The following is a 13,884-nucleotide window of genomic DNA, read 5'->3' on the forward strand; positions in this document are numbered from 1 at the left end:
CTTCCAGGCTGTATAGCAACTGCCTCCAAACTTGAAGTGGAGTGTTGGCTCTCCTGGGTTTCCAGCCTGCTGGCCCATCCTGCAAATTTTGGACTTGCCAGTCTCCATAATTGCGTGAACCAATTTCTTATAATAAATCTCTTTCTACACATATGCACAGCCTATTGGTTCTGTTTGTCTAGAAAACCCTAACACAAATGGGTTCTCAGAAAACAGACCAGATGTACCTCTCTTATCATCTTTTTAACAGATATCCATGCATACAGAGGAAGTGTCTCATGCAATGAAGAAGACCAGGTAAGGAGGAGTCCCACTGAAACACAAAAAGTGGCTCATAACCATGCCCAGGACTCTCCATCAGTCCTTATCCCATCTACATTGGAAGGGTTACTGTCTCCTCACCACTAGACTTTATTATTAGTGTCTCTCCATTTAAGCTAATTTGAAAGCAGCTTATCCATGATCAACAATGAGCAAATGCTTAGAATCCTACCACAAATGTTCCTACATCCCCATTCATAGTTCTGCTAATTCAATTTATAAAAAATAACCCACATTAACACATATAAATAATGCTATTAAAGAACATTGCAGGAAGACTGCATTTTTAAAAAAATTATAAAATCACCAGGCAGTGAGAAAAAAAAAAAAAAAAAACAGGGAAGGACAAGCAATATGCTCAGTTACCCAGATTTGGCGACAGAACCAAAGCTAGGATTCAAATGTCTAATCTTCTAGAAGTACTCAAAGTGATATGCTTAAAGTTACCTAGATTTTGAGATAAAGCCAGAGATAGGATTCAAATGTCTAATCTTCTAGAAGTGCTATAACTCTACACACAGAGGTATATATCTGTTAATTTACCAAAGAGCTGGACTCACATCCCTAACCTCAGCCAAGGTTGCCTTCCACATAGACACAAACCTGCCCCTACACCCATCCTGTCTCTCTGCTCCCTTTCACAACAAAGCTTCATGTGTATGGTCTGCACTTCCTCACCTCCATTCATCTTTCAACCCAGGCCAATCTCACTTTAGGTTCCACTTCTGCAACACACAACACACCTCCAAACGAGGCTTCTGCTTCCCATGCTTGTACCTCTTCAGTCTATTCTTCTGTCTGTTCTTCACAGCCTTCCCAGGCAATCTTGTATAAATTTAAATTGGCTTGTGACACTCACCTTCTGCAAATCCATTTTTCACAGCCCTCAGAATAAACCATAAGACCTTGAACTTGACCTAAAGGGCACAGCTTGATCTGACCCCAGCCCTCTTCTTTATATATATATATATATTTTTTTTTTAATTATACTTTAAGTTCTAGGGTACATGTGCACAACGTGCAGGTTTGTTACATATGTATACATGTGCCATGTTGGTGTGCTGCACCCATTAACTCATCATTTACATTAGGTATATCTCCTAATGCTATCCCTCCCCCCTCCCCCCACCCCACAACAGTCCCCAGAGTGTGATGTTCCCCTTCCTGTGTCCAAGTGTTCTCATTGTTCAATTCCCACCTATGAGTGAGAACATGCAGTGTTTGGTTTTTTGTCCTTGCGATAGTTTGCTAAGAATGATGGTTTCCAGCTTCATATATGTCCCTACAAAGGACATAAACTCATCCTTTTTTATGGCTGCATAGTATTCCATGGTGTACACGTGCCACATTTTCTTAATCCAGTCTATCATTGTTGGACATTTGGGTTGTTTCCAAGTCTTTGCTATTGTGAATAGTGCCGCAATAAACATACGTGTGCATGTGTCTTTATAGCAGCATGATTTATAATCCTTTGGGTATATACCCAGTAATGGGATGACCCCAGCCCTCTTCTACAACCTCCTCCCAGTTGTTCCCACCCTTGTTCTCTTGAAGTTCCTGCATAGAACAAAAAGAGGCTCAATGCTCATTCCTGCCTTAGAATCCTCAACCTGGAATTCTCTTTCTCCCACTCTTCACTTAATGGACTCCTTTTATCACTCAAAATGAAATGTCTCTTCCTCAGAAAGGTCTTCTCTGACCCTCTCATCTAAACTAGTGCCTCCCTACCCTTGTTACTCTCTCCCATGAAGTCCTTTAGAGCACTTACCACTACTTAAATTTTGCATTGGTTTGTTTAATGCCTGTCTCCCTCCCACTTCTCACCCCACCCCACCCCACCCCAACCCCCCCGCCGTTTCCTTTACCACAGTATACCCAGCACCTAGCATAGTACATAACATCATGTAAGTACTCAAATACTTGTTGAATGAATGTATGCACGGATTTGAATATATAATGAGAATACATATATGTGACTATATAAGTTAATCATTATGTCACCTTTGGTGAGCATCTGGTAAGTCCTCGGATGGCTGATTAGTAGAATACTCCGCAAGATACTTCATTCATTTGGCACTTCACCAAACTCACTGAGGCTGGCTGCTGCCAACATTAACTGCTTAACTGTAACATTATTGGCTAAAAGCAGATCTTATGCCTTTATCGTTCAATACTTGTGCAACTGAAGACAATATTTATACAGTATCTCCTCAAAGCAAATCGTAGTGCAAGGCTGTGCAGGATTCCAAAGAGAATGAGACCTCTTGCCCACAAGAAAAATACCACAACCTAGTCTAGTAACTATTTTAGCTTATTAAAGAGTTTACTTTTATAATGTGTAGATTTTGATCCTCTTAACAACTGTGAAAAAAAAGTATAATGTGCAGATATGCTAAAAAGTTTCAAAAGATGATCTAGAGAAATGATAAAGAAAAACAGGGAGGAAAATTCTAAATCAGTTCCTACATTTTGTTGTACATTTTAAGTCTTGTTATTATGTTCATGATAATTGAGTATTCACTCGAGGCTTCACAAAACAGCAGGCCCCTGAAACAATAAAACAACAACACTCTTCTCCTCTTTCTCCTCCTCTCCAGCTTGTACTTACTCCCCATCCCCTGCCTCCACTAAGCACCCACAGTAGTCAAGACCAGCAAGCAAAGGTCAGGTCCAGGATGAAATTCAAACTCAGTTCCCCACTCCCCAAGGACTCTCGATAGCTCACTGCCCTCCTGTTCTGCTCTCTAGCTCCAGAGAGAAGTGAGGCAGAAAGATGCTGGACTTGAAGTCAGAAGACCCCTGACTGTGTCCAAGTTCAAGGCTCACTTTGCCTTAATTTCTTCATCAGCAATATGGGCTTCCTAACTTCTGCCCCACCTATAGCTTATAACTCTCAGTTGCTCTGAGGACTGGAATGAGATATCCCATGTGAAAGTTCCTACAAACCACAATAGGTTATACAAATGTGACCGAGTCATTGTGATTTTTATCAGGACTTAAACATTTAGCATCCTGTATTGTTCTATCTTGTCTCACTGATCTGGAGTCTCCAGATCCACTATAAGTTCAAGCTCAGAGACCATGTCATAGATTCTGCCTACCTTCATTGCCTGTAGTACTGGGCACTTAGCACCCATACAATAAGCACTCGTGAATTGGTCACTGGTTGATTTACTTGACAAATTTGAGTCAGAGTACAAAGTGTTCTGTGGTTTTTCTGAATTTCTTATATTGATAAACACATTTTCTGAAACTCACCATAATGTTTCCCTGGCCCATGATCTTTATGGTTTATCTTCCTTTTTTCCTAACCAGCTGGGCAGAATTTCACCGAAAAGCAGACTATTTTGTCAAAGGCAAAAATAATATTTTGCTAATGCAGTCTTTGAGGTTCCTTTTAAGGCTGAGACATGGGACCCAAAAGTCACTTGGTAACTGTAAGCGCCCTCTGTCACTGTTCAACAAACGTAGTCCGAGATCCCCCTAAGCACAGGGAACAGTGTTGGAACTGTAGGAATAAATGAGGAAGACTGAATCTCACAGTGGCTCTGCAGTCAGACTGCAAGGGATAGAATCCTAGCTTCACCTTTTCCAGGCTGGGTGACCTTGTACAAGTTACTCAGTTTGTCTCTCTTTCCTCCTGTAAAATACGGTAATAATAGAACCTACCATCCTAAGATTGTCATCAGGATGAAGTGAGTTCATACATGTAAAAGCTTTTAGCTTTTAGTGCCTAGTACAGCGTAACAATAAATACTAGAGATCTAGATCAGTGCAGCTAAACAGACCAAGACCCAGATTAGCAAAATGACATGTCAAATCAAGGAGCCATAAAGAAATAGATATCACAGCTGGAAACTGGGTCCCCACATCCTATTCTCTTCTCTATGATGTTTCTTTGTGGGTATTTCACACAGGTGGCACTCTGGAAGATTCACTTTCCTGACACCTGATAAGCAGATAAACACACCCACCTTCTCTGTTTCAACATACCCTGCAGAGCCGTCCTTCCTCCTAGTGAGACCTCAGGCCCACCATTTCCCACTGGCCTCCCATCTGACTAAACATGCACCTGGGGGGTTCCATCTACTGCTGGCTCCCACAGCAATACTGCAGTGAAGAAAGCAAGCATCACATCCTCATGTAGTTGTTATGAGAATTAAATGAGATAATGCCTGGAAAAGTGCCTAGCAGAGTATCTGATATATAGTATGCAGCTAATAAATGTTATCTATTAAAAAATAGAAGGAAAAGGAGGAGGAAAATCCTGTGGTGCCTACTCTCTCAAAGCTGACACACATTCCAACGGCAAATGCCAGACACAGGGCAGATTGAGATGGGTGGTAGAACAGAGGGATGCACGTCTGTGAAGAATTACAGTGAAGGGCAAAACCTACTGAAGACAGGAGGGAGCTGCAGTTCCCGCTCTCCCCCTTCCTTCTTAAAAGAAGATGATGATACTCAGTTGGTGCTTTGCTGGCAAACTCAAGCTCCAGAGCTTTGGATTTTTAATATTATAATATTTCAGAACAGAACAAAGACTGCTTCTGACCTCCCAATTTGCCCTCATACACTTGACCAGCAAAACCTTAGCGTAGCTGCATTCATCAATGGCTCTATTCAGGTAATTATGGCTCAGACAAAAGATTCAATTAATACTGATCCCGCAAGTCTCCTTAGTATATTCACAACATGCTTTGGATTCAGAGTTCTATGGCACCTTCATATGACCTTCTCTGGATCCCAATATTGACAATTCCTAGTTCAGAAACGACAAACATAATATTAGAACAAGAGAAGAAGGGAAGCTGGTGAGAAAGAAAGAACAGACTAGACTGGGTGCAGAAATTATATCATCCATTTGCTGTCTGTCCCCGAGTGCATCCTGGGGCCTGGCCCATGGCGGGCTGGTGGGAAATGCATACTGAACGAGTCAATCTCCTCAAGAAGGTCACCACCCAGGTAAGAAGTGGAGCCTGCACATTACACCAAGTTCAGCTAGAGAATCAAAGCCACCTCTTCGGCTCCAGATATGCAGGGAAGACAAAGCACGAGGGCATATGCCTTCAGCAAAGAGATAGGTGCGTGCTTCCCGTTTACCTGGGCAGGTATTTGCAAATAGTCTAAGAAGGGGGGCAACTAGGAGTGACTTACACAGTTCTAAGTGAATGGTTACGCAAATCGCTTGAGCAAATACAGGGAAAGAAACAGGAAAGGCTTCTGAACTGTTTGTCCTCATCTGCTCCAGTATTTTCAGAGGGTAGGGTGAAAGACAAAAAACCCGAAGGCTCCGGGCCAACCACAAAGCTACTCTCCGGCAGGAACGTAAGGAACACCTACCGCCCCTCCCCCCACTTCGCGCCTTGGCACCAAACCAGGGCCCCTGGGTCATTTTGGCAGGTGGAGGTAGCTCTTTGCTGTCCTCTGCCCCTGCTGCGGGCCACCCGAGTGAAGCTTTCGGCTTGGTCTCCCCAGACAAAACCGGGGGGAGACATCAAGAATGCAAAAGGTGCTCCTTTCTCCAAATGAACGAGAAGGGACAGAGCGGGGTTGGGGGTGCAGGACAAGCCCTGCAATGCGAAAGGCGCCCAGCCAGGCTCGCCGCGGCCCCTGCCGGCAAGACTGGCTCGCTTGCTAGCCAAGGTGCCTCAGGAGGTCGGGCAGCCACCCAGAAGGGCGCGAAAAAAAAAAGAGGAGTTCCTGACCCCGGGGTGACCCTTCCCCACCACTGCCACTGATCCAAACGCAGAGTCCGCAAGTGACTCCACACCTGCGCTGCAAGCCCCACGCCGTCCCCACCCAGGGCGCAGCGCTGCACAAGAGCAAGGGCCCTGGGTTCGCTCTTCCCTGCAACTGTCGCGGGGCGCCTAGCACAGCTGCAGGGCAAAGGGGAGGGGAGGAATGACAAAGAAGGCGGAGCAGACGGCCCGGGAAGCATTTACAAGCGCCAGGAAAGCGCCTCCTCTCGAGGAAGGGAAGGAACGGCTTCCCGGCCAAGGAAACGCCCCGGGGATGCCCCTACGCGTGGTGCCGCCTTTCTCCGGCTCATCGATTCTCCCGCCTCCAGGTGGTCCTCCCCCTGACCATAGCCCACCCCACTCCCCGAAAGCTGATCCCAAATACCTTCCCCGAGGCTTTCAAAGCAACCCAGCCACCGCTTCAGCAGCCCGCAGTTCACGCAACAGGCGGAGCCTTAGGGCTCCAGCGACGGCGGGCTCTGGGGACCAGAGGATGCGGGCGCCGCGGGCCAGGCGCCCAGAAGGACGGAAAGTGCTCTGCGGCCGTAGACCCTCGGGGTCGTGCACCCGCGACCTGGACCACAGGGGACTGGGGCAGCAAAAGGTGGGGGAAGGCGCGGTAAAGTTGCAGGGTCGCCCGGAGAAGTCTCCGGAGCGCGCAGGGAGGTGGGGACGCCAGCCAGGTACCTGCAGGAGTCCGGACGCATCCAGCTAGCTCCGCTCTGCGACGCCGCCCGCCCGCGCTGCAGGGATCAGGCCTCGCGGCGCGGCCCCGCGCCTGCCGCCGCGGCGGCGAGGAGAGCGGGGTGGCCCGCGTCGGCCGGTCTGTCCGTCGGTCCCGCCCCGCTGGAGCGAGGCTCCCGGGAGCTGCGGGCGGGGCGGGGCCGGACGGGACGGGGCGGGGCCCGCCGCTCGGCCGCCGCCCCATTGGTCGCAGCTCCGCCAGCCCCTCGCTTCGGGCCCGCAGCCGGGCGCCCCGGGCCGAGGGCACGGGCGGCTGAGGACTGCGGGGCTCCGACCGCGAGACAGGCGGACAGACCGATAGACCTAGACGCTGCCCTGCCGGCCGCGCGCCCCCGCCCAGGCCCAAGTGCAGAGTCACCCCGGAGCGGCCAGCGCTGTCCGGGTGGGACCAGGAGCGCGCCCCGCGCCTCCCACCTGCGCGCCCTCCTGGGCCGGAAGCGCCGTGGCCCTGCGGGAAAAAGATGACCTCCCCCGCGGCCCGGGCGGCTGGGGCAACCGCCTTTCTAAAGTCGCGGCCCAAGCGACACTTTGCTAATTTGCCTGGATTTCCTCAGGAAATCGCGAGGCCCAAACTTGTTTTAAAACAAAGTGCGAAGGAGAGTACATATAGCTCCAGTTCCTGCCAATGTTTGCCACCGGTCCCGCTGCCTGAAGACTCAGGCACAGTGCAGAACAAGATGCTTTGTCTCATTCCTCCACTCACCGAGTCAGAAGAGGTGCTTGGGCATTTGCACCAAGCAGATGCGCCTCATATGTAGAAGAGGAACCAGTCGGGTCCCCTTTCGGAAGGACGAATGGAAGAGGAAGTCAGGGGACGATGCCTTCAGCCGACGTTGAGAAACAAACCAGGACCTCGGCGAGGACAGCGTGTGGTCCAGAAGGCATCGCTGGCCTCGCTGCACTGAGCGAGAGCGCTCAGTTAACAGCCAGGAGGAGAAATGGGACGCTTCGGAACCCACCCCCGCGCTCCCCCTCCCGCCCCCAAACTGCAGATTTTTAAGTTGTGCAGACGTGGAACAATTCCTCGGAGCCAGCTGCTCCAAGCTAAGGCGCCCAGTGTTCCCTGGGTTCCTACCCGCAGCATACGCCCTGCCAGCTGCCCCCAAGCCAGCACTCGCTGACCACTCACCTCAGGCAAGCACCTAGGAAGACGACACAGATTCAAGCTCCAGACCTTGAGCCAAGCGCTGGGGAGGGAATGGGGGCAAAGAGATGGTGAAAAACACTTTCCTGAACTTACTGAATACCCTATGTTATCTGTGGGTTTTCTAATTGTTCTTTGCTTAATGAAAAACCCACGTTGGAAATCCGAAAAAGGCAGTAATCCTCACAGTATCTTGTGGGCTTCAAAGAGGAGGTTTTCCCCTTAAAGGGAGTTTTGGTCCAGAGGAGAGGCTAACAGCAGGCAGGAAGGGCAGAGGAAAAGCTAAAGCCTAAGGTGGTCTTCCCCTTGAGGCCTGGAGCCCACCAAGCTCCAACAGTTTCATTTGGCTCCTGGGAAGCAAAGTACAGATGCATGTGTCTGCAGAGCACTGTTCTGAGCCATTTGTCCCTAATTCCATGGTTCTTTGGTTCCTCCAATCTTGTCTCCTCTCCTGTGGAAGAGGATCCAAAGCATTGGTCTACACTGCTATTTACAAGTGGCTGAAGAAGGTAACTTTCTTACATAGTTCATCTTCTTTAGCATAAGCTCTAAGATTGTTCTAAAAATATATTTACATTTTATCAACACCTTAGAAGAATGCTTCCAGATCTCTCCCAGCAGTTACCTATTTAATCATTTTAAAATCACTAAGTTTATCCAAAAAGTCCAGCATGGTTTACTTGAGAAGGAAATATGTTCAGAATCTCTAAGCACAGCAGAAGGCACCTGCAGTGCAGAAGAGTTGGCAGTGAGGTCTTTCTCCTGGGGTCTGGGCGGCACATGTGAGCGGTCGGGAAGGCACACACAGTGGGAGCCAGTAAGGGCCCCTGTGCATCTGCAGGAGCTGAGGACAGAAGGGGTGGGCCTCCACGGTGGGCATGTAGGAGTGGGCACAGAGAAGGGCCACAGATCTGAGAGTCAGAGAGACAGACAGGACTTCTTACCCTGCTGAGCCCTGCAGGGAGCCACTTCGTCTTTCAGCCCTGGTTTTGTCATCTGTAAGGAAAGTTCCTCTCTCCCAGGGTAATCATGTGAAGCCAATGAAATAATAAAAAGGACCACATCGGATGACCCCTGAGGCAGGTCTGCTCCCCAAAAGTTTACTCTTGAATGTTGACCAAGGTTGAGCTAGGCAAAGTGGTAAATTCACACACACGGTATGTAGCCCCTTCCCCAACCCCAGTCTCCATTACCGGGGGCATGCTGTGAACTAACTGCCTCCTTTTCCCCACACACCCACTTCCTGCCCAGTCTTTATGCCTCCTGATATGACATCCCGTTCCCTCTTAATTAACTGTGCCTATAGAGAAGCATCTAGATAAACCATGCATTTAATCTGTGAGGGGTCAATCATTTAATCATCGTTGACAATAATGCTCACTCCTCTGTGGTTTCAGAGGACTCCTGGAGTGGATGGAGACACATGCCACCAATGTGGGATGCATTTCAGTCTGTCTTCCAGGCCTCGTTTGGAGGTCTCCCTCTCTTACCCACCTATCACACATCCATGTCTTCCCTTCCCTCCCCACAGCCAAACCTGTCCCCGACTTTTTATTCTCACTAAAGTTCAAATGACAGAAATCAGCTAGATTAGTACTTGCCTTAGTCCTGAAGGAAAGGGAAGTGCTCATTAGCTTCTTAAATTGGAACAGGTCTGCAGGTGAAAATGAAGATGTGCGCATCTCTGGCAGGAAGGTTGGGAGTGAGGGGTCTAGTCATAATGAGCAGCGTTTATTTGGTGTGTGCCTCTCACTTGCCACTTTCTACCCAGCTGCCTGAATATCACTCCAGTTAGTCTGAGCACATGAAACACCTGCAACTCCCCAGACCCACCATGCTTTTTCTTGACTCTCTGAACGCACAGCAGTGCCTCCTCAGCTAAGAACACAGTTCCCCATCACCAAGCTTTGCTTTGCCCAACAGACCCCTTCTCCCTTAGGATGAGATTCAGTGGATAATCACATCATAATCACGACCCTCTGGGAAGCCGCCTCTCTCATCCTGGGTTGTGTGTTGTGTGTCTCCTCTCCACACTCCCTCAGCACCCTTTGCCTCCCACTTTCATAGAATCTACCATATGGGATTTTAACTGTTTGTCTTCCACTAGACAATAAGCTCCTTGAAGACTGAATTTCCAGGACCTTCTGTTGGATCTGCATGTTTGTGAAGTGAATTACTGAAGGCTGCCCAGTTTCATCTGCTCCTAGTTAAAACCTAAATCCCTTATTTCTATGCTACCTTTTGCCAAGTAAAAATAAAACATGTAAACCATCATATCGCTGTCTTTGCTTGGCTGCCAGGAAGCTCAGAACTAAATTTACATTAAATTAAATTTAGTTCTCAATCAGCTAGAATGTTTTTATTTCAGATTATTGCTACAATGATCATGCTCTTTTCACAAAATTATTGTATGCTTACTCTAAGTGCCCTATGGTATTATTTTTATATCAAAAGTTTCTTAAGGCCGGGTGCAGTGGCTCACATCTGTAATCCTAGCACTTTGGAAGGCCAAGGCGGGTAGATTGCTTGAGTCCAGGAGTTCAAGACCGGCCTTGGCAATATGGCAAAACCCTGCCTCTATAACAAATACAAAAATTATCCAGGCATGGTGGTGCATGCCTGTAGTCCCAGCTATTTGGGAGGCTGAGGCAGGAGGATTATTTGAACCTAGGATGTGGAGGTTGCAGTGAGCAGAGATGGTGCCATTGCCCTCCAGCCTGGGTGACAGAGCGAGACCCTGTCTAAAAAAAACGAAAAAGAAAAGAAAAAGAAAAATTCCTTAAATCTTTATGATCTTCAAGTACAAAGACTTGAATTCTGATTCAGCTCTGTCCCTGATTACCTCAGTGATATTTCCTCTTGGGCCCTCCATTTGGGTTGGGACTATATCATCTTTAAGGCCCTTGCCAGGTCTAAAAGCTTTATGTTTCTATGGATAAAAGGAGACACTTTATAAATTATTAAAGAAAGAAAAAACCCTGTGACAGGCTATGTCTCCAGGCACAAAGGAATGCTGTCCTCAGGTACTCAGAATCACCCTCTGAAGGCCCTTGAGTATTGCCCAAGGTGAGTGCCACAGAACACCTGTGCCTGACCCTAGGCACGGAAAGGAAGGTGTTTACTCCATCACACTGGCAGGTCCTCATAACACTCTAGTATAGGAAAGGCTCTGTCTGAGAAGTTAGCCCACGAAAATATTTCCAGGGATGGCCTTCCAGATTGCTCATACTCTGGTCACAACTTGATTTTTTACCACATTTCAAGCTCTTCACACCTTTCTCTCTGCCTTACTCATTCCTCACCACCTCCCCTCCCCTCTCCTCTGCACTTTCCTCACATTCCAGCCCGACAGAAGTGGCCCATCTCTCCTCTATGCTCACTGCATGCCATCTGAGTCTTGCCTTTCTGATGCCTCGTTCCTATAGTGTTTCCTTCTCCACCGGAAAATGCCTGCTTAATCTCCAGGATCCAGTATATGTCACCCATTCTCTGAGGCTTTCTCTGACTCGCAAAGCAAATTCAGTTGCTTGCTCTACTGGGTCCCATTATACTTTGTACAAAGCTCCAATTACAGTTAGACTCCTGTACTATCATTCATTGTCTATATGGATGGATTAAACTGTGAGTTCCTTGAGGGCAGGAACTAAGTGGTGTTGTTCATCTCAATATCTTAAGAGCACATTATAGATGCTCAACAAATACTTTAAGAATGAAAAGTGGCCAGGTGTGCTGGTTCATGCCTGTAATCCCAGCACTTTGGGAGGCCAAGGTGGGTGGATCACTTGAGGTCAGGAGTTCGAGACTAGCCTGGCCAACATGGTGAAACCCCATCTTTCTAAAAATACAAAAATTAGCCAGGCATGGTGGCGGGTGCCTATAGTCCCAGCCACTCGGGAGCCTGAGGCCTGAGAATCGCTTGAACCTTGGAGGCGGAGGTTGCAGTGAGCCAAGATTGCACCACTGCACTCCAGCCTGAGTGACAGAGTAACACTCTATCTCAAAAAAAAAAAAAAATGAATGAAAAGGGAGATTATTGGATGCCTGCATAGATAACTGGATGGATGGATGAACAAAGACAACAGGGGAAGGTACAGGAAAGCAAACCAAGAGGGAGCAAAGACCAGATATGTCATCCTCATGGTTGTTCCTCTGGGGGCATTTTGCACCTCTTTAGTAGCCCTTCATTTGTGGGGTGGAACTTAAGGCACAGCCTTCATTTCCAACTAGACAAATGAAGAGTATCCCCATGACAAAGAATCCTGGGCATACCCTCATGATCATTTCTGCTTTCTCAGTAATAATATCTCCAAGTATTACTGGGTACTAGAGTGACCAGCTCTTCCCAGTTTGTCTGAAACTGCCCCAGTTTTAAAATTCAAAGTCCGGCATTTCAGGAACCACTTCATTCCAGGGCAAACCAGGACAGTTGGCCATCCTCCTAGCGATATTGCTGCCTAGGATAAAATCTACACATCCTAGCAGTGAGAGGACAGCATGTACCTGACTTATTTCCTATGGGACGTCAGTGGAAGTGGCACATTCAGCTTCTGGGCAGTGTCCTCACAGGAAGAGGGGAGTGCCCTTCCCCTTCCCTCTTTTGCCTTCATGCTCTCTGGAGCACAGAGAAGATAACTGGATCTGGATAGACATTTGAACCCACAGGTACAAGCCACATAATAAGGATGGTCAGATGAGTAGCTAGAAGGGGCCTAGGTCCTCTTACCAGCACTGGACTGCCCTCATTTATATGAAAGAAAGAAACTAGCATCTCATTTCAGCTGTTGTTATTTGTGGTTTCTGTCACTCACATCCATCTTCAAGGGTAGAGTTTCTGCCTGCTGAAAAGTGGGGATTCGGATGTCGCCCTCACACCTGGGTGCTGGCATCTGAAGATCCCTCTTCTTCATGTTCCCCAGTCCCTTGTATTATGAAAATACCCTATGTTGAAGGCGAGAGTAGCCCACACCTTCTGGCCCAGGTACCAGGTCCTAGTCTGTGTGTCTGGTGAGGTGACAATGGCAGTCAGTTCACTCCCTCCCACCTCCCGTGTGCAGGCCACTGAGAGCTCCCAACTCTAAGCCAGAGGAGGTTCTGATAAGTGCTAGGCACAGCTGAAGTTTTATTCTAAAGCATGAGCAAACTGGGGGATTGTGTCAGAAGTATTCAACCTGTTGATGAGTTTCAGTGTGTTAAAGTTTTGGCATAGCACTCTTGAGTCTTCATGATGGTTTTATTAGTTCTTAAAAGTTAAAATATTTATAAATGAGATTCAAATAAAATGTTTAAGGAATCCCACGAAGAATGGAAAGAAAGGAAGAAAGGAGGAAGGAAAGGAAGGAGGGAGGGAGGAAGGGAGAGAGAGAGAGAGGAGTGGGCAAGAGAGGGAGAGAGGGAGAGAAGGAGAGAGAGGAAGAGAGGGGGGGAGGGAGGAAGGAAGGAAGGAAGGAAGGAAGGAAGGAAAGAAAGAAAGAAAGAAAGAAAGAAAGAAAGAAAGAAAGAAAGAAAGAAAGAAAGAAAGAAAGACCCTATGTTACCAGAATCAAGGCTGCTAGGACAGAGCCTTCCTTCAGCCCTGTGGGAAATAACTGGCAAACTTACTACCCGGCTCTTAGTGATATAAAGAGGAATGACAGGTCTAGTGTGACCCAGGGTTGGGGAAGGGAAGGAAATAGGAGTGTCCATCATCGTGAGACAAAGGGTTCTCTAAGTGCTCAAGTGGAAACCCATCACACCACAACACAGGCACCCAGGTTCTCCCGTGTGTCCCAGAAAGCCTGTGTTAAACTAAATATCATACACAAGAGGGCCACACGTGGCATCACTAGGCTGCATCTGTGAGGAAGTTGCCCCCTATCCTCTGAAAGAAAAGGGGCCTGGAGTCAGCTGTAACCACCCTGAACGTGCTCCTCAAGTGGAGGTGGGAGACGAGGTCAGGGC

The 13,884-nt window shown here is 47.9% G+C and overlaps 1 protein-coding gene across 3 annotated transcripts in view; it reads right to left on the reverse strand.

Moving 5' to 3' along the window:
- KCNS3 (potassium voltage-gated channel modifier subfamily S member 3) overlaps positions 1–7,707 on the reverse strand; it is a 59,350-nt gene extending 51,643 nt beyond the window's left edge. The window contains exon 1 of one of the 3 annotated variants that reach the window (XM_003826995.5): positions 7,507–7,707. The gene's annotated coding sequence lies outside the window, so the exon portion shown is untranslated. Of the gene's footprint in view, positions 1–6,746; positions 6,900–7,506 lie in introns of those variants that run through there. The other 2 variants (XM_003826994.4, XM_034952654.3) reach the window with 2 other exon arrangements.
- Between the last annotated feature and the right edge of the window lie 6,177 nt (positions 7,708–13,884).

This window comes from Pan paniscus, chromosome 12 (assembly GCF_029289425.2).
Source record: "Pan paniscus chromosome 12, NHGRI_mPanPan1-v2.0_pri, whole genome shotgun sequence".
NCBI lineage: Eukaryota > Metazoa > Chordata > Mammalia > Primates > Hominidae > Pan > Pan paniscus.